We start from the raw sequence: 10689 nt of genomic DNA on the forward strand, positions 1-10689 counted from the left end.
ATTAACAGGTGGAAAGATATTTGGCATATGTCTAAACCTCTTGTTTCTTGGTTAATTTTTCCATCTGAGGGATATATGTTTTGTAGAAAGGATTGTGTTCAAGTCTTTACTCTTACTGTACTTGAGTGTAACTTTAGTAAATTTACTTTAGTTAAATGCTCCAAAATTGGGTGCATATATATTTAGTTGTTTTCTCTTGCAGAATTAATTACTTAATTACTGTGTAAGATCTGTATTTTCTTTTTGCTGCTTTTAACTTAAAGATTATTTTATCTACTACAAGTATGGATTCTCCTGCTACTTTCTTTACATTTTAGGTAATTATTGATAAAAACTTCTTACTACAAAAATTTTAAAGATTTATTTCTGGTTTTATTGTTGCTTCTGCCTGCCTGCCCTCCATCTCCTCCTTCCTTCCTACCTTCCTATCCTTCCTTCCTTTTGTCTACTTTCTTTTTCCTCCTCCCTTTCTCTCTCCTTCTCTCTTGCCCTTTCTTCTTTTTTTGTCCTTCTTTTTGTCTTCCCTCCTCTTCTCTCCATTCTTTCTTCTCAACTTCTATTCCTGTCTTATAATAATCTTTTTATTGCATAGAGTCAGAATGTGGTCCTTTTTCTTCATTTCTCTCTATAAATCATTGCTGATAAAAAATAATCTTGATAGCCAAATGATAAAAAATGATATAAAATAATGATAAAATGATGTTAAAAATGATAAAAAAAAATCTTGATAGCCAAAAGATTTACTCTAGAAGTGTACTTTGTTCCCTTCCTTATTTTGGGGTTGTTTATTACAATTTTTTGTTTGTTTTATTATACTATGCAATAATTAGATAAAACCTGGGAAGTAAAAATGAAATGGATAAACTATACTAATTAAAAAACCCTTCATTCTTATTCTACCCAGCTCCATATTACTGATTTCTGGTGAATCATTTTATATCTTCCTATGTCTATCTCTAAATATATTTAGTGCCAGTTCTGTTCTTAAACTCAGGTCCTGGGCATGGTCCCTGAGCTTTTCTGCTCAAGGCTATAGTACTCTAACACTTGAGCTACTGTTCCACTTCTGGCTTGAGGGTGGTTAATTGGAGATAAGAGAATCACAACTTTCTCGCCTAGTTTAACTTCAAACAGTAATTTTCAGATCTCAGACTCCTGAGTAGTTAGGATTACACCAGGGCCCAGCTTTTGCTATAATTGTTTAGTTTGACACTATGGATGCTTGCTGGTGTGCAACATTATGTATGTATCAAAGAAATGTTCATTCCACTCTTTTTTAAATTTTTATTTATTTTTTATTGTGAAAATACTGTACAGAGGGGTTACAATTACATGGGCAAGATAATGAGTACATTTCTTATCAAGCATTGTAGCCTCCTCCTTTGTTTCCCCTCCACTCTTAGAGCACCTATCTTTCCAGTCTGTCTGATGTCCCTTCTCCTATTTTATCACTAGAGGGCAATCTAAATTAAGGCGTGTTACAAAGTCTGCTTCAGGTATGCTGAGAGTGACCCAAGCCTAGTTTTGTTCTATATCTCCTTTGGTGTGTTAAAAGCTTCAACTGGAAGAGGAACTGGGAGAGTTTCCCAAGTTTTTCTCTGGGACTTCAGTGGGTTTAGATGCCTAGTTCTTTGTCACTGGCCTGTTAACAGCGATTGCAAGAGTTTGTGTGATCTTGGAATAATTACCAGGGTGGCACTAGCCACAGGCTCTTATCCTACAAATTGGCACCCACCTCCCTTTGCTTTCTCCAGGAATTCAGTCTTTCTTTTCATATTCTATTGTCATATGTTGGAAGAGTAATGTCATGATTAATCCTAGAACAACAAATGCTGGAATGCTGGGTCTCTCCGGAGCCCAAGGCCTACCCTGAACAGCATGGCACTAGTAGAACACATCCAAATTTGACCTGGGCTACCTACTATTGTAGTAGACTTCTGGTTATGACCCTTTAAATTCTAGGAATATGATAGATAGTAATCTTCATTACTATCTATTTGATCCACATAATATATAATACTTAAATTATCAAACTAATTTTTTTCTTATTTCTTCATTTCTTCCATCACCTTATTGGAGGTAATAGCATTTTATGGTTTTAAGACAACATAAAGTAATTGGTAATAATTTGCTTTTCTACTACCATCTTCCCCATTGAATATATCTATATCATATCTAAATGTGTATACTATAGCTATATAAGCAGAACAGTACTCTCAACAATTGCCTATTTTCAATAAGTATGTATTTATTTTTCACTTCAATTTTACACTTTTAAGATTTCTAAGGGCATATGTCTAAAGCTTGTTTTATATTATATTCCCAAATTAAGGCTTCTAGGATCAACATTCATGAATTCAGTTATCTCAAAGTCCATTGTGTAGTAGTATTTATATTAGACAATCAGTTTTGCCTCGTATTTGGGCCTTCGCTCAAGTCATCTTACTATAATTATTTTAGATTTTCTACATCACTATATAGTGATGTAGAATATATATATATATATAGTAATGTCCTATATAGTGGCTATTCACCTGCTGTAACTAACTCAATTTTCATTCTAGATTCTCAGTATGGAGTCACTTTTAGCAGTATGTAGTATGTATGCATTATGTATTATGTATGTATGTAGTATGTAGTATGTATTTGGTTTACCAAAAGGAAGTTCAAATGCTTGCTTTTTATTTTGTAAGATGAGAAACAAAGCCAGAGCTTATGCAAGTTAAGGACAGTTTTTTATTTCCTTTTTATGTTTTATTGATTGCGACATTTTATACACTCACATGTGTATGATCTTTGCCTGTATCTGTGTTTGTCACTGTATCTCAAATATTTTTCTTTTCCTTTGGCATTAAAATTATTCCCCTACACATTGCTCTTATGGTATTATTTGCGTTGCTCTATTTTAGTATTTCTAAAATATTTTTAGACAAAAATTTCTTACTGCTTTCTTCTTCTACTACTTTTTTTGTTTTGGTTTGGTTTTTTTTTGTTGGTCGTGGGGCTTGAACTTTGGGCCTGAATGCTGTCCCTCAGCTCTTCAGCTCAAGGCTAGGGCTCTACCACTTGAGCTACAGCACCACTTCCAGTTTTCTTGTGGTTTATTGGAGATAGGAGTCTCATGGACTTTCCTGCCTGGGCTGGCTTTGAACCACAATCCTCAGATCTCAGCCTCCTGAGTAGCTAGGATTACAAGCATGAACCACTGGTGCCCAGCTTTTTACTTTTTTTTTTTCTTCTTGATTTGTGTTTGTTTGTGTTTTGGTGGTGGTGGCATTGAGCTTTGAACTCAGGGTCTCCAGCTTGCTCTGCTTCCATGGCTAGAGTTCAAACACTTGAGCTTCTCCTTTAGTCCTTTTTCTTGCTTCTATCATCAGCTTTTTAGCTTTCTAATATATTGAAGGGGCAGTTAGCCTTATAAAGTATTTTCCATTAGCTTGCTCACTTTGAGATATTATTAAGAATTGTTCATTTGCCTTGTAGAAGTATCATTATAGTGTGCATTTTTATATAACTAATACTCCTCCTAGTGCTTAGAAATGTTTGTCTAAAACCTACAGCCAGCATTATACTCAATGGTGAAAAACTAAAGCCATTTCCTCTTAACTCAGGAACAAGACAAGGATGCCCACTCTCTCCACTTCTCTTCAATCTAGTATTAGAATGCCTAGCTACAGCAATAAGACATAAAGGGGATCCAAATAGGGAAAGAAGAAATAAAACTCTCCCTCTTTGCAGATGACATGATCTTGTATTTAAAGAACCCCATAGACTCCACTCCCAAATTACTCAAGCTGATTCAAAACTTTGGCAAAGTAGCAGGTTATAAAATTAACCCCCCAAAATCAATGGCTTTTCTGTATGCCAACAATGAGAAAAGTGCGGCTGAAATTAGGAAAGCAACTCCATTTGTAATAGCCCCACAAAAAATAAAATACCTCGGAATTAACTTAACTAAAGAAGTGAAGGACCTCTATGATGAAAACTTTAAAATCTTGAAAAAGGAAATCAACACAGAACTTTAAAAATGGCAAAACCCCCCATGCTCCTGGATTGGAAAGATTAACATCGTGAAAATGGCAATACTTCCCAAGGCTATCTACAAATTCAATGCAATACCTATCAAAATTCCACCCTCATTCTTCAAGGAAATAGAAGAGGCAATCCAAAAATTCATATGGAACAATAAAAGACCCCGAATAGCAAAAACGCTTCTCAACAGAAAGAACACTGCTGGAGGAATATCAATACCAAATTTCAAACTCTATTATAAAGCCATAGTAATCAAAACAGCTTGGTATTGGCATAAGAACAGACCTCAGGACCAATGGAATAGAATTGAAAACCCAGAAATGAACCCACAGACCTATAGCCATCTAATCTTCGATAAGGGAGCTAAAACAATAGAATGGAAGACAGACAGCCTCTTCAGTAAATGGTGCTGGCAAAACTGGTTAACTACATGTAGAAAACTAAAGCTAGATCCTTATATATCACCCTGCACCAGAATCAACTCCAAATGGATCAAAGACCTTGAACTCAAAGCAGACACTCTGAAAACATTACAGGATGGAATAGGAGAAACCCTGGGTCTCCTTGGCTCAGGCCGAAATTTTCTGAATAGAGACCCGGAAACACAACAAATCAAAGAAAGGTTGGACAAATGGGATTGCATAAGGTTGCAGAGCTTCTGCAGGGCAAATGACATAGCTAGCAAGATCAATAGAAAGCCCACGGATTGGGAGAAGATCTTTACTAGCCATACAACGGACAAGGGTCTCATATCTAAAATATACTTGGAACTCAAAAAATTAAACCACCCAACAACAAATCCTCAAAGAAACAACTGCCCAATAAGTAAGTGGGCGAAAGACTTAAAGAGAAGCTTCTCTGAAGAAGAAAGAAGGATGGCCAATAGACACATGAAGAAATGTTCAACATCCCTAGCCATAAAAGAAATGCAAATCAAAACAACATTGAGATATCACCTCACTCCAGTTAGAACAGCAAAAATCAAGAACTCTAACAACAACAGATGCTGGAGGGGATGTGGACAGAAAGGAACCTTACTTCATTGTTGGTGGGAATGTAAACTTGTTCAACCACTTTGGAAAGCAGTATGGAGGTTCCTCAAAAGACTTCACATAGAACTCCCCTATGACCCAGCAATCCCACTTTTGGGCATTTACCCTAATGTTTCCAAAAAAGACCACACTAAAGCTACCAGCACAACTATGTTTATTGCAGCATTATTTACCATAGCTAAGATATGGAACCAACCCAGATGCTCCTCAGTAGATGAATGGATCAAGAAAATGTGGTATATATACACAGTGGAATTCTATGCCTCCATCAGAAAGAATGACATTTCCCCATTTGTTAGGAAATGGAAAGGCTTGGAAAAAATTATATTAAGTGAAGTAAGCCAGGCCCAAAGAAACATAGGTCCCATGGTTTCCCTTATTTGCAATATCTAGTATAGGTATGAGTCAAGCGGAAAAAGCTAGAGAATGTGATGTTAGGAAAACGAGCCCTCAAATATGTATTTTAATGTTTTTGTTTCTTTCATGCATGTGTTTCTAACGCATTTATAAGATTATTTCTTTGTTGCTTTGTATGTCCCTCCCCCACAGTGTAACCCCCGCTTTCACTATATTTGATGTCAGTATAACATGTGGAGGAGACGGGGACAAACAAGTCGTTTAAGGATTCAGGTGGACCTGTTGCAACAATAAGAAGTACAAAATGTCATGTCAAAACCAGCTTTACAATGTCGGGGGGGGGGGGGGGAGGGGGGTATGATTGGGTGGGGGGGAGGGGGGAGGCTGGGAAGGGAGGTGAAGGGTGAACAAAGGAGGAGGCTGCAATGCTTGGTAAGAAATGTATGCATTATCCTGCCCATGTAATTGTAACCCCTCTGTACAGTATGTTCTCAAATGAAATAAAATTAAATTAAAAAAAAAAAAAAAGAAATGTTTGTCTAGCTCTAGAGCTGCTGGCTTGGGGCTGTATTCCTATCAGTGCATTCTTGCCTTTGGACAACAGCTTAAACTTTTTATTATTGTCATTATTTCACCCAGCTATTGTTTAAGGCCCTCATCAACGATTAAGCTAGTAATGACAACTTGGTATTTTCACATAATTTTTTGCTAATTATTTGGTAGTATGATGGCATAGGAAATCCCTTTGTGGGATAGAGACTCAGGTTCTGAAAGAGTGCAATCTTGCTTTAATGGATTCCTTGAGGGATGTACAATATATAGCCATTGATCCATTTTGAGTTGATGTTAGTGCATGATGACAGACTGGGGTCCACTTTTAGTTTTCTGCACGTGGCTGCCAGTTTTCCCAGCACCAATAGTAGAAGAGGCTATGTTTCTTCCACTGTATGTCTTTGGCTTCTTTATCAAATGTCAATTGACTGTAAGTATGTGGTTTTATTTCTGGGTCTTCTAATCTCTTCCATTGGTCTTTGGGTCTATTTTTGTGCCAATACCAAGCTTTTGTTGTTGTTGTTGTTATTATGGCTCTAAAGAGGAGCTTGAGCTCTAGTATTGTGATACCTCATGTGTTGTTTCTAAAATTGCTTTGGTTATTCTAGGTCTTTTGTTGTTCTCTCTATTTCAGTAAGAAACACCATTGGGATTTTGATGGGAATTGCATTGATTTTGTATATCATTTTTGGCAATATGACCATTTTCACTGCCTATCCAAGAACATTGATTTCTTTCTTTAGGCTTTTATAGTTTTCACTAAATAGGTATTATATCTTTGGTTAGTTCCTAGATTTTTTTTTTTTAGGTTATTGTGAATGGGGTTGTTTCTCTGATTTTCCTTTCTGCTTGTACGTTGTTGGTGTACAGAAAGGCAACTGATTTTTGTGGGTTAATTTTGTATCCTGCTAACTTTGCTAAAGTGGTTTATAAGTCCTAGGAGTTTGGGAGTGGAGTTTTTGGGGTCGTTAAGGTATAATATCCTTTCATCTGCAAATAGGAATTGTTTAATTTCTTCTTTCCCTATGTGGATCCCATTAATGTCCTTTTCTTGACTAAGGATTCCAGAACTACATTGAAGAGGAGTGGGGAGAGTGGGCATCTTTGCCTTGTTCCTGGTTTTAGGGGAATTGGTTTTAGTTTTTCTCCATTTAGTATGATACTGGCTGTTGGTCATCACATATGTTTCAAAGAATGTTCCTCCTATTCTCATTTTCTCCAGAGCTTTTAACAAAAGCCTTTTATTTTATCAAAAGCCTTTTTTGCATCAATGGAGATAATCATGTGGTTCTTGACTTTGGCTCTGTTGATGTGATGAATTACATTTATTACAGATAATTACATTTATTACAGGAGGCTGAGATCTGAGGATCAGGATTCAAAGCCAGCCCGAGTAAGAAAGACCCTGAAACTCTTATCTCCAGTAAACCACCAGAAAACTGGAAGTGGTGCTATAGCTCAAGTAGTAGAACTTGAGCTGAAGAGCTGAAGGACAGCTCCCAGGCCCAGAGTTCAAGCCTCACGACAGACAAAAAGAAAAAAAAAAAGAATAAAACAGCTTTGTATCTTTTGGATGAAGCATACATAATGTATAATTTTTTGATATGCTTCTGGATTTTTTGTCTAAAATTTTATTAAGGAGCTTTGCATCTGTGTTCATCAGAGAGACTGGTCTGTAGTTCTCTTTTTTTTGTTGGATCTTTGCCTGGTTTGGGGACGAGTGTGATATTAGCTTCAAAGAATGAGTTTGAGATTGTTCCCTCTCCTTCTAGAATTATAGAATTCCATAGTGAATCCATCTGGACCTGGGCTTTTCCTTATTGGAAAACTTCTGCTCTATCTTATTATAAGTTATTGACTTATCTAGTTGATTTATATCTTCTTGGTTCAGCTTTGGCAATTTGTTTTTCTCTAGAAATGTGTCCATTTTTGCTCGGTTTTCTTTCTTTTTTTTTTTTTTGGAGGGGGGAATCTGTACTGATTTATTTAAAAATAGGTAAAATATGATTAATTTCTTTTTAAAAATAGAATGCTTATTAAAGGAAGACTGTAGGGAGGAAGGAAGAAGGGAGGAAAGAGAGGCATGATTTCCTAGGGTAGACTAAAACGTGAAGTAGAAAGAAAAGGAAGAATAAAATGGAGAATGGCTAAGAGAAACCACTGAACAAGGTTGTCATGGGCCAGAGCTCAGGACTTTAGCTCAACCCTTTTCCTTTTACTCTTTCTTCCTACGTCCATAAGCCAGCTGACAGGCTATAAAGCAATGCAGTGCCCAGTTCACAGTGAGAGAAAGTGGAAAGATGGGTCCCTACTCCTCAAAGGACCAACACACGGACACACACCTTCAATTCTCAGAACTTAGCTTCCCCAAGAATGCAAGGCAGCCATGCAGTGTCTCAAGCCCTATCCATGGCCTATTTGAGAAACACCAGGAGCAGCTCCATCCATCAGAGGTCCAGAAGGAATCTCCTAACCTGGGCCAGGTCCTGAGGCTTCAGATAGTGGCCGGTCTTCTCTTTACTGGCCCATATGTGATAGCCCTTCTTTCCCACTTGGGAAAAGTCTCCACTGAGTAGCAGAGTTTTGAAGAAGATTTTGGCCCCCAGGTTGCTCTCTGTCCGCATTGCCTGGGGGAACTTGAACTTGTAGTGACCACAAGGAGCATTTCCTAGGCTTCCATGATATTTTCTGACAGTGTGTCCAGCATTCTCTCAGCAGTCCCTCAGAGGGTCTCTCCAAGCTGCCACTCTACTTGGGGCAACCTCCAATCATTCTGGTCCCCACGTTTCATTCTAACAGGGCAAGGTTCTTATCTAGCTTCCAGTGCAAGGAGGTTTGGTCTTTTTATTTTCATTTTTTGGCATGTATTTCTTGAGCTTAGGGTTTGAACTGGAAGAATTTCTGTTCCCACATGGCTTCCAGATCTTGTACAAGTAGCATATCCTGTTCAACGTCGTCATCGAAGAGGTCGGCTTTCTTCTTTGCCAGTCGCTGGGCTTCATCCAGTGCGTGTAGCTCGTGGTTGGAATACACAGAAGGGGTTAAAGGAATACAAGTTTCACTCTGTCTTAATCTGCTGGAGAAGGGCCTCCATCTCACCCTACAGATTAGTCAGAGGTCTGGAGATGAGCGGTGGCTTCTGCAGACACAACGTGCCCAGCAGGCCCATTGAGACCTGCTGAGGGAGGGCCTGCCTTGAGGCACCATCAGCCCTTCAGTGCCCCCAACCTAGGTTTTCCTTGTTTAGTGAATATATATTCTGGAAATAGTTCTTTATGACTATTTGAATGTCTTGGATGTTTGTTGTAATTTTTCCTGTGGCATCCCTGATCTTACTGATCCCTGATCTTTCTCTCTCTCTCTCTCTCTCTCTCTCTCTCTCTGTGAATCTTGGAAAAGGTCCGTCAATTTTATTGATTTTTTTTTTAAAAAACAACAACAGCTTTTTGGTTCATTAATTTTATTTACAGTTTTTTTTAAAAAATCTATCTTATTAATTTCTGTCTTTGGTTATCTCACTACATCTAGCAACTTTAGGTTCAATTTTTTTCTTGCTTTTAACAGTTTTAGTTGCATTATAAGATTATTTACTTGAGCTGATTCTCTTTTCTTGGTCTGTGTGCTCAGAGCAATGAACTTGTCTCTTAGGACTGCTTTTGCTGTGTCTCCAGAGGTTCTGTTGGGATGTATTTTCATTTTCATCAAATTGTAGGAACTTACCTGTTTCACAGAACAAATTTTTTAAAAATTAGTGTTATTCAGTAGTATGCTGTTCAGCCTCCATGTATTTGAGTAATTTCTGCAGTATGCCTTGTTGTTGAGAACTAGCTTGATTCCACTGTAGTTGGAAAGAATACAAGGGATTATATCAATCTCCTTGTATTTGCTTAAATTCTTTGTGTGAACTATGATATGATCTATTTTGGAGAAAGTTCCATGGGTGTTTAGAAGAATGTGTATCAGGTTGTAGTTGGGTAGAAAACTCTGCAGATGTCTGTGAAGTCCATTTGGGATATAATATCATTAAGTTCAGAGGCTTCTTTGCTTGTCCTCTGGTTTACTTGTCCTTTGATGAGACTCAGGTATTAACATCCCCCACCACCATTGTATTTGGGTCTATCTTGTTCTGTAAGTCTGAAAGTATTTGTTTAATGTATGTAGGTGCTCCATTGTTTGGTGAACATCAAACCTGAAACTGAACCTACTGCAGGACAGAGTAGGAGAGACACTAGAACTTACAGGCACAGGCAGGAACTTCTTGAACAGAGTCCCAGAATCATAACAAACTGGAGAGAGACTCAACAAGTGCGGCTACTTTAAAATAAAGTCTCTGCACAGCTAAAGACATAGCTAACAAACTGGAAAGACAGACAACCAATTGGGAGAAGATATATACCAGCACTACATCAGTCAAAATCCAGTATATACAGGGAATTTTAAAGATGAATTCCTCCTAAATCTAACAAACCAATCATTAAAAGGGCAAGGGAGCTAAAGAGAGACTTCTAAGAAGAAGAGATAAAAATGACAAAGAAACACATGAGGAAATGTTCATCATCTCTGGCTGTAAAGGAATTAAAAACAACCCTCAGATGACACCTTACCCCAGTCAGAATGGCCTATGTCCTAAATTCAGACAACAGCAAATGCTGGTGGGGATGAGGAGAAAGAGGAACCTTATTGGACTGCTGGTGGG

The 10689-nt window shown here is 37.7% G+C and overlaps 1 pseudogene; it reads right to left on the bottom strand.

Annotated features, from left to right (window-relative positions):
- Positions 1–8320: 8320 nt before the first annotated feature.
- LOC122117310 lies at positions 8321–9188 on the bottom strand (annotated as a pseudogene).
- Between the last annotated feature and the right edge of the window lie 1501 nt (positions 9189–10689).

Source organism: Dipodomys spectabilis, unplaced genomic scaffold, assembly GCF_019054845.1.
Source record: "Dipodomys spectabilis isolate Male_0828 unplaced genomic scaffold, ASM1905484v1 ptg000140l, whole genome shotgun sequence".
NCBI classification, from domain to species: domain Eukaryota; kingdom Metazoa; phylum Chordata; class Mammalia; order Rodentia; family Heteromyidae; genus Dipodomys; species Dipodomys spectabilis.